Genomic DNA, 9,637 nt, shown 5'->3' on the forward strand with positions numbered 1-9,637 from the left:
TCACTTCCTTCGGTTCTCTGTTCACATGTCATCTGGTCAGTGAAGCTTTTCATGACCATTCCACACACTCCATCTTGGAAACTCTATCCCCCTTACCATTTCCCCCTCTTAGGACTTAGCAGCCCCACACGTACTAAAACATCATTTATTTATCATCTCTCTTCCTTAATTACATAAGGCCAGAAATGTATTCTTTGCACAGATGTATCCCCAGAACTAAAATAGTATCTGACACATAGTAGTCACTCCATAAGTATTCATCCATCATGAAATAGATGAATGGATGAACCAACATTCCATGGGTTATATTTTCTTCTGGTGTGAATATTTATTGTGGTTGTACATGTTTTTGAAGCAAATGATTTAATTCTTCTCGTAGATTCAGTGCACCCTATAACTATTTGTGTTTCCATCTTAGAACCATAGTTGCTACAAATCTTAGAACCAAATTCATTGTCTGCCCTATTATGTATATGATTTCATGGCTAACGTATTGAATTCTGCTTCAGTCTTGACTCGAACCTCATCCATCCTTCACCTCGTTCTCTTGTCAATGTTTCACTGATTTGATCTTTTTGTGTCATATATCATTGTAATTCATCTTAGAATAGGGAGGAGAAAAATATCACTAGGCCTAGGGAAGTTTTTAGGTTTAGATTATTAAAATGTCATTTGTAACAAATCATATTTTGTAAACACAGCAATAAACAATGCTCGGTGAGCTAACAAGTAGAAGGTTTATGAGGGAGCAGAGCCGAGGACCCGACTAGGCCCCTACCAAGTGCAGCACGAAGAACCAACTAGTCTTTTTTGTTGGTCCTTCCTTTGCTTTGCAGGGCAACATAGCATAAAGAGAAAAGCATAGATCTTATAGTGAATCAGACCACGATTAAAGCCCAGATTCATCTCCTAACACATCACGCTTTGGAATTGGGGCAGAGATTATGGTCAGATCTGCTCACCTAACCCATTTCCTCTCTCCCGATGCAGTTAAGGCCTTGCTCAGCCCTCTTAAATCTAGGTACAGCCACGTAACTAGCTCTTGGCCCAGGGACTAAGCATCAGTGATGTTTCCCTTACGATCCAAAACAGACTTGTCCTCTCACTTCCCCATCTACCTGCTGGATGACAGTGGGACAAGCTGAGACCGCATATTAAAGATGACAGCACCATGGCATGGGAGGAGACTATTCCTAAGGAGCCCCTGGGAGGAAAACTGCCCAGGGGAGCCAGCCACCCAAGCACATCTGCAAGGAAAAAATGTAATCTATCAAGCCACTGAAATTTCAGACTGGTCGTTACAGCAGCTAGCGGGAACCTAGGGGGAAAGACGCCTTGATCAGATGACGTGAGCATGTGTGGTCACTGGTACATCATGCGGGATCCACAGTACATCTCTCTGCACCTCCAACTTTCCAGAGCCACTGTTCTCCACATGGGGAATAGTATGTCTTGAAATAAAGGCAGAAGACCACAGATTTACAACGCTGGGTGCCGAGGTTACATTAGTGAAAGCTATCTAAGTTAGGAGGAAAATACCAAGATTTGCTTGTGTTTTTATCCTGCAACACGTGAAGGCCAGCTTTCACTAACATTCACTCCGTTTTCATATAGAAGAGCGATGACGGCACCCTCCGCATCTGTGTGTCACAGCGTCCGTGTTAGTGCGTATGGAAGATGAGGCATCCCGACGCAAAGGAGGGCTATGCATGAAAGAACGGAGTCGATCATTTGCAAGATGGATGGGTTCGTGCAGGTTTAACAAGATGCCGCCTGTGGTATCAGTGTGGTTTGTTTTATAAAACCCAAACCACCGAATGGTATAAACAGAGCAATACTATGAAATAAGAAGGGGACTAATACCTAAAACTGTCCTAGGGTGAGCATGGCATAAAGAACTTGAATCACGTGAAGCACACCCGAACCTAGTGCAACACTGGATGTCAACCAGACTTAAAAGGAAATTCCAAATTAAAAAAAGGAAAATAAAGAAAAAGAAAATTGTCCCACCCAGGTGCTTAGTGTTAAACAACTGTCAAAGTACTTAAGAGAATTGTCACATTTAAAATATTATGCATTCTCCTGGGGCACCGGGGTGGCTCAGTCGGTTAAGCATCCAACTCTTGATTTCTGCTCAGGTCATGATCTCACAGTTCGTGCGTTCAAGCCCCACATCGGACTCTGCTGGGAGCATGGAGCCTGCTTGGGATTCTCTCTCCCCCACCCCTCACCATCCCTCCTGCACTCGCACGTGCACGCAAGCGCATGGTCTCTCTATCTGAAAATAAATAAACTTTAAAAAAATAAAATAAAATATTAACTATTTTCTTTTTACATAAAGTCAGGTCTCCTAAATTTATTCTTTTCTATGATGAGTGGCTGGCAGGAATATGCTACCTAGCAGATAGTTTTAGAAAAAAATGAACATCTTCAGAGGGAAAGTGATTTTTTACAATGAGTAAAATTCTTCACGGTGAGTGAACATGGAATTTCTTTGAAAAGAACCTTTGCTGGGTTCAAAATAGGTTTTTGGAAATGTCACTATTCATCATCTGGTGTTTTTGTTGCTGAAGTAAAAAATGTCTCCCATAGAATACTCTCATATTTGCATATTATAAAACTTCAAAGAATTTTCTAAACTCTGCAAATTATCCTAAGTGGTTTCCATTTATTTTGAAAGTTATATAACAATTTCTAACTGGTTTACATAAACTATTTTGATACAAGGGAAATGGAAATTATGTAAATTTCAACAAAAACATTTAAATAATTGGTCGATGAAAAAAAATACATATGACAGGGCCAAAATACTTTCTTCCATTTGAAACTGTATATTCTTTTCTGCTATTACAGCCGTTGAAATCAACTATCAAACTGAACAAAAAATTAGATTAAGTAGACACATTTACAAATAATGAAACATTTAAATCACTATACTGATTAGTATTAAAGTACTTTAGTAAGAAGTTTGTTACATTAATAAAATATTTGCAAAATATTTCATCTTGCAATTTTGTTTTTTGTTTTATAACACATGCTGTGAGTGGATACTCATATGTACATACATACATGGGGTTTGCATACTAAAAATATACATGTATCAGGGTATATGCTTACTTTAAAAAATGGATTCAGGGGCGCCTGGGTGGCTCAGTCGGTTAAACATTTGACTCTTGATTTTGGCTCAGGTCACGATCTCACGGTTCATGGGATTAAACTCCACATCAGGTTCCATGCTTGGGATTCTCTTTCCCTCTGTCTCTCTGCCCCTTCCCCGCTCACAGTCTCTCTCTCTCTCTCTCTCTCTCTCTCTCTCTCTCAAATAAAAAAGAATTTGAAAACAATAAAATAACAAATGGATTCAAACTGATTTTTAAAATTTTTTTTAATGTTTATTTATTTTTGAGAGACAGTGGGAGTGGGGGAGGGGCAGAGAGAAGGAGATAGAGTCTGAAGCAGGCTCCAGGCTCCGAGCTGTCAGCAAAGAGGCCAAGCGGGGCTCAAGCTCAAGAACCATGAGATCATGACCTGAGCCCAAGTCAGAGGCTTCACCGATTGAGCCACCCCGGTGCCCCTCAAATTGATTTTTTAATTAGAATGAACGATTAAAAGCACAGAGAGATGACTGCTCTCGATGGTATATCTAAAATGTAAATAACTCTGCTTGGAATCACTAGCAAAATATCATGAGAAAAACTGTACCACTGAGTCTTCTGTTCATGAACTTCAGGGAACTTATTCCTGAGCGTTGTGGCAGGGAACCCCTCTCCCCCCAGCCCACCCCCACCCCCCACCTGCACACTCTACGTTAGAAGTACACAAACGGGCACTGCGAGGAGTGAGATCGGGAAGTGCAGAGTCGAAGCACTGGAAAAATCTTCCTGGGTTTTATCTACAACCTTTGAACTGGGGTCATATATGTAAGGGAAGATGGTACTGCTATAATTAAATCACTATCTCAATATCCATTGATCGCTGCTTGTTTGGGATGATGGGAATGACTAGCAATTGCACACAGCACGAGCAGTAATTAACTCCTAAAGTGAATATCTAAGAAGAAAGAAGAGGAAAAGACTAAACAGAGAAGCAAAGAAGGAAAGGCCTGAAAAGTTCAGCTCCGTCAAGGGAATTTGGGGCGTGTGGGTGGCTCAGTCGGTTAAGCGTCTGACTCTTGATCTTGGCTGAGGTCATGATCTCACGGTTCGTGAGATTGAGCCCTGCATCGATGGAGCCCCGTGTCAGGGGTTGTCAGCTCAGAGTCTGCTTGGGGTTCTCTCTCCCCCTCCCTCGCTTCCCCTCCCCTGCTCACTCGCTTGCTCTCAAATAAGTAAATAAACTTTTTTAAAAATTAAAAAAAAAAAAAGGGGGGGCGCCTGGGGGGCGCCGTCGGTTAAGCGTCCGACTTCAGCCAGGTCACGATCTCGCAGTCCGTGAGTTCGAGCCCCGCGTCAGGCTCTGGGCTGATGGCTCGGAGCCTGGAGCCTGTTTCCGATTCTGTGTCTCCCTCTCTCTCTGCCCCTCCCCCGTTCATGCTCTGTCTCTCTCTGTCCCAAAAATAAATAAAAAACGTTGAAAAAAATATTTTTTTTTAAAATTAAAAAAAAAAAAAAGAAAACGACTTCAGTGATTTTTAACCTTTACTAGTATGTTTTCCTTTGAATGACTTCAGGGTTACCTCAAACTATACTTGTCAGAAAGGCTCTCATATTACAATCTAAACACAGTATTCTAAAGAGACACTAAGTGAGCAGAGAAGGCAAGGTGTCTAATCCTTGCTCAGCCTCTCCCTTATTGGAGTTATACTTACTGCACAATGTTCCCACACACCGGGAACACTCTACATTGACTGTTGTCTCCACGAGCCTTCGTCCTTCAATTACGTACAGCTATAGATTACAAATCTCAGCCAGTCAAATATAACTCTTTCGTGCCATCCCTAGGTGTGACCTTGGCAGAGTAACACGCAAAGAACAATGGCATATTTGAGTGGAGGGAGGGCTGAGGATAATTCTTTTTTTTTTTAACGTTTATTTATTTTTGAGACAGAGAGAGACAGAGCATGAACGGGGGAGGGGCAGAGAGAGAGGGAGACACAGAATCGGAAGCAGGCTCTAGGCTCTGAGCCCTCAGCCCAGAGCCCGACGTGGGGCTCGAGCTCACGGACCGCAAGATCGTGACCTGAGCTGAAGTCGGACACTTAACCGACTGACCCACCCAGGCGCCCCGAGGATAATTCTTAAATGACCTCACTCTGACCACCGGTTGAAAACCTCTGATCCATACTCCTTTTCAGGCAAACACCTTGAGACCATGATGTTGGATGAGTAGCCTGAGGTTAAAGATTGTGACAGCTTTGGACTTGAACCTACATCTACTCACTTCCAGGCTTTTCTCTCTGTAGCCTCCATTTCTGTGAGTTTGAGCCTTATAAATAAATTTGTGTGACCTAGATCCACAACGCCCTTACTAAATAGCAACAGAAGTTTCCAGGGGACTCTTGGATGGCTCAATCAGTAGCACATGTGACTCTTGATCTCAGGGTTGTGAGTTCAAGTCCCACACTAGGCATGGAGCCTACTTAAAAAACAAAAAACACAAAACTACTAGCCAGGATTATTGTGAGGGTCCAAAACAATGAGAATGTTGGTACTTAACATATTCACTTATGCAAGAAACTTTAAAGTTTTTAAGTTAATGATACTATAATTTCTTAATGTTTTTTCACAAAATTTTTATCTTGTGTTTTGTCCCACCCAGTTTCTTGAACATTTGAAGGAGTTAAGATAGGTTTAAGTCAGGTCTAATGAATCCATAATGGAGGTTTCAAAGAGGGAGAGGTACTAAGATCATGCCCTTACTTCACACAGCCTGGGTCATAAGTCTTTTGACAAACTCAGTTACTAAAGGGCCCCAGATTTGTCTCCCCGCAAACTCAGCAGTATCATGTTCATGGAGCAGAAGCTACAGGTCCCAGACAGATGTTCCCTCAGTGCAAAAAATACAGAAAAATTTAACAACACCATCCATCAACAGGATCTAGTTGGCATTTATAGAATGCTCCACCCAAAAATAACAAAATTATTTTTAGAAGCCCATAGAACATTCACTAAGAAGGTTCTTTTTTTATGTTAAAAACCAAAATACTGATGAAAAATCAAAGCTCTGAAGAAACAGATACATACCATGTTCATGGATTAGAAGACTCAATGTCAATTCTCTTCAAATTGATCTATGGGTTTAATACATTTCTTATCAAAATCCCAGCAAGACTTTTTGTGGAAATAGATAAGATTATTCCAAAATGTACATGGAGAGGCAAAAAAACTAGAATGGCTAAAATAATTTTGAAAAAAAGAATAAAGTGGGAGGAACTCTACCTGATTGTAAGATTTACAGCACTCAAGGCAATGTGTGGTTGGTGGAGGGAAAGACAAACTAGACCAATGGAACAGAAGAAAGACACCAGAACTAAACTCACATGAGTAAGGTCAACTGGGTTTTAGCAAAGTTATAAAAGCAGTGCAATTAAATAAAAATCGTCTTTTCAAGAAATGTTTCTGGGATGATTGGAAATCCATAGGCAAAAAAATCAAAACTCACCCTAAATCTTACATCTCATACAAAAATTATCTTGAGAGGAAAACGGAAAAAAAAATCTTCAAGGCTTAGGCTAGGTGAAGAGTTCTTACGTACCACACTAAAACCATAATCCCTAAAGAAAAAATAATAAATTGGAATTCATCAGAATTAAAACCTTTTGCTCTGCAAAATGTGGTGTTGAGGGTGAAAAGACCAGCCACAAACTGAGAGAAAATCATTTACAAATCAGATATTTGACAAAGGACTCATATCTAGATTACATAAAGAACTCTCAAAATATAGACAGTTTAGGGGCGCCTGGGTGGCGCAGTCGGTTAAGCGTCCGACTTCAGCCAGGTCACGATCTCGCGGTCCATGAGTTCGAGCCCCGCGTCGGGCTCTGGGCTGATGGCTCAGAGCCTGGAGCCTGTTTCCGATTCTGTGTCTCCCTCTCTCTCTGCCCCTCCCCCGTTCATGCTCTGTCTCTCTCTGTCCCCCCAAAAATAAATAAAACGTTGAAAAAAAAATTTAGACAGTTTAAGCAAAAACAAAATAAAGTGCAATAAAAAATTTTATAAAAGACATGAAGAGACATTTTCCAGCGCATAAATACACGACAAACAGGCAAATGAAAATACGTTCAACATCATTAGCTATTAGGGAAATGTAAGTTAAAACCAAAATGAATATCACCACACACGTACTATAGAAGTGTTAAAATTTTTAAAGGGACAACACCAGATGCTGACAAGGATGTAGAGAAACGCTCATACATTGCTGCTGCAAATTAAAATGGTATCAGTTTGCAAAGGCTGCCGCAACAAAATATCACAGATGGAGTGGCTTATACAAGCAAAATTTATTGTCTCACATTCCTGGAGGTGGACGTCCAAGGTCAAGGTGCCAGCAGATTTGGTTTCTCTGGAGGCCTCTGTTGGCTTGCAGACCGCTGCCCTCTTGCTGCCTCTTCACGTGGTCATCCCTCTGTGCCTGCAAACCCTATGTGTCTCTTTTTTTTGTAAGAGCACCAGTTCTTTTGGACCCTACCCTGACGGCCTCATTTTAACTTAATCACCTCTTTAAAGACCACATCTCCAAATATGGTTACACTCTGAGCTACTGGGGGGTTAGAACTTAACCTTACTGGGGTTAGAACCCTACTTGGGGGGGGGGGGTAGAACATAAATTTGGGAGGGACACAATTCAGCAACAGCCATTCTGGAAAATAGTTTTAAGAATTTCTTAATAGTTTAAGAATTTCTTCACACACACACACACACACACACACACACACTTTCCCAGTATTTTTATTGCTCAAGAAGCTCTGCCTCAACTGATGAAAGGGACTTTCACCAGTGGTGTCCCGTACACCCGGGAGGCACAGGAGTCATTTCGAACCCCACCAGTGTGAAATCTTCTATGAATTAAACAGTGAGATCGGTGCAGGAAAGGAAAGATACTATGGTAATAACAAAGCAGTGATTTCTCCTCTCTTTTATCACAATGCCTCCATTCTACAATCCTTTCAATAGAATACCGCCCACCAAACCACAGAAGGGTAGGGAGGGATCAACAAAGTAACCAACATGTATCACATTCCCAGTGTGGATTTCAGTCCCGTTACAGTTTACTGGCCCTATTAATAGTGAAAATTTGGGTGGTTCTGGAGCTCCTTTGTCAGATGAATTGCTTTCACCCTAAGAGAATGATGAAACTGATGAAGTCTTACCTTTGCTGGATGAGATTACCTAACTTACAGAGATTTATATCAGCCAATTTCCTTTCTAGATTTTTCCTATTAAACAAAAAAGACACTCATGCCGTAATATACGAAATCACTCCTCTGAAGTCAAGAGATTTTGTCTTCTCCCCTTTTCAACTGAAACCAAGTACAAGCTCCCAAAAGTTTCAACCTGCATTGGCTCCAAGATTTAAAGAACTTTTTTATTTAGCATTATTAGAGATTTATGAACTTTATTCAAAAATCTCAAAGGATTAGTCTGTATAAATACATTTTTCCATTCCACTAAGAGCAAAAGTACTTTCAAAAATTGCACCCTTGCAATAAATGCAGGAGCCCCTTACAACGTGTCAATTGAGCTATTTGTGATAGCATCACTCTCGGCAAATGAAAAGCATGCAAGTATTTCGGGTGTAGGACTGTCTCAACAGGTGCTGTTCTATCAAACATGCAAAACTCATGAGCCTTATACCAATTACAGCTAATGTGTGACCACCGGATGATAGCCTTCTAGTTAATCTCTGGCTATGTTCTCACCCAGATAGCCTCTGTCTCTTGATAAAGCAATTCAAGTCCCCGATCCCTTGCTGTAAAAGGAACAAAAACCAAAACCCAAAACAAAACAAAACAAACCTACTTCAGGCCCATCCAATTCGTATTCTTTCTTCTGTACCTTCAACCAGTGTTTTAGGGTCGTACTTATGTCCACTACTGAAGACTTTCCAACTCTTCGGCATTCGTTGTTATTGTTTTTCCCTCCAGCGATAGGATAAATGTAACCCGGAAACCGACAGTGTTTAGAGGTAAGGATGTTAGAACTATGAGATAAAGTATAATTGCAATTTTAAAAAAAGCTTCAATATCCAGTAAGAGGGCTGACAAAACTATGGATAGCTATATAACTGAAGCGTTGAATAGCCAGTACAAATGAGAGGACTCTACCTATACTGATAAAGGAATAACAGTAAAGATACCAGATGGGCAAAAAAAATCTCAGTGCCAGGAAGTACAGGGTGTTTTTTGGTTTTGAATGCTTATTTACTTTTGAGACAGAGAGAGACAGAGCATGAATGGGGGAGGGTCAGAGAGAGAGGGGACACAGAATCCTAAGCAGGCTCCAGGCTCTGAGCTGTCAGCACAGAGCCGGACATGGGACTCAAACTCAGGAGCTGTGACATCGTGACCTGAGCCGAAGTTGGACGCTCCACCGACCGGGCCACCCAGGCAACCCAGGGAGTGCGTAGTGTTTTTTAAGACATTTAAAAAATGTTTGAAAGACTCCATCATAAAATTGTTTAAAATGAGCAGGAGCAGAGG

Source organism: Felis catus, chromosome B4, assembly GCF_018350175.1.
Source record: "Felis catus isolate Fca126 chromosome B4, F.catus_Fca126_mat1.0, whole genome shotgun sequence".
In the NCBI taxonomy this organism is placed as follows: Eukaryota; Metazoa; Chordata; class Mammalia; order Carnivora; family Felidae; genus Felis; species Felis catus.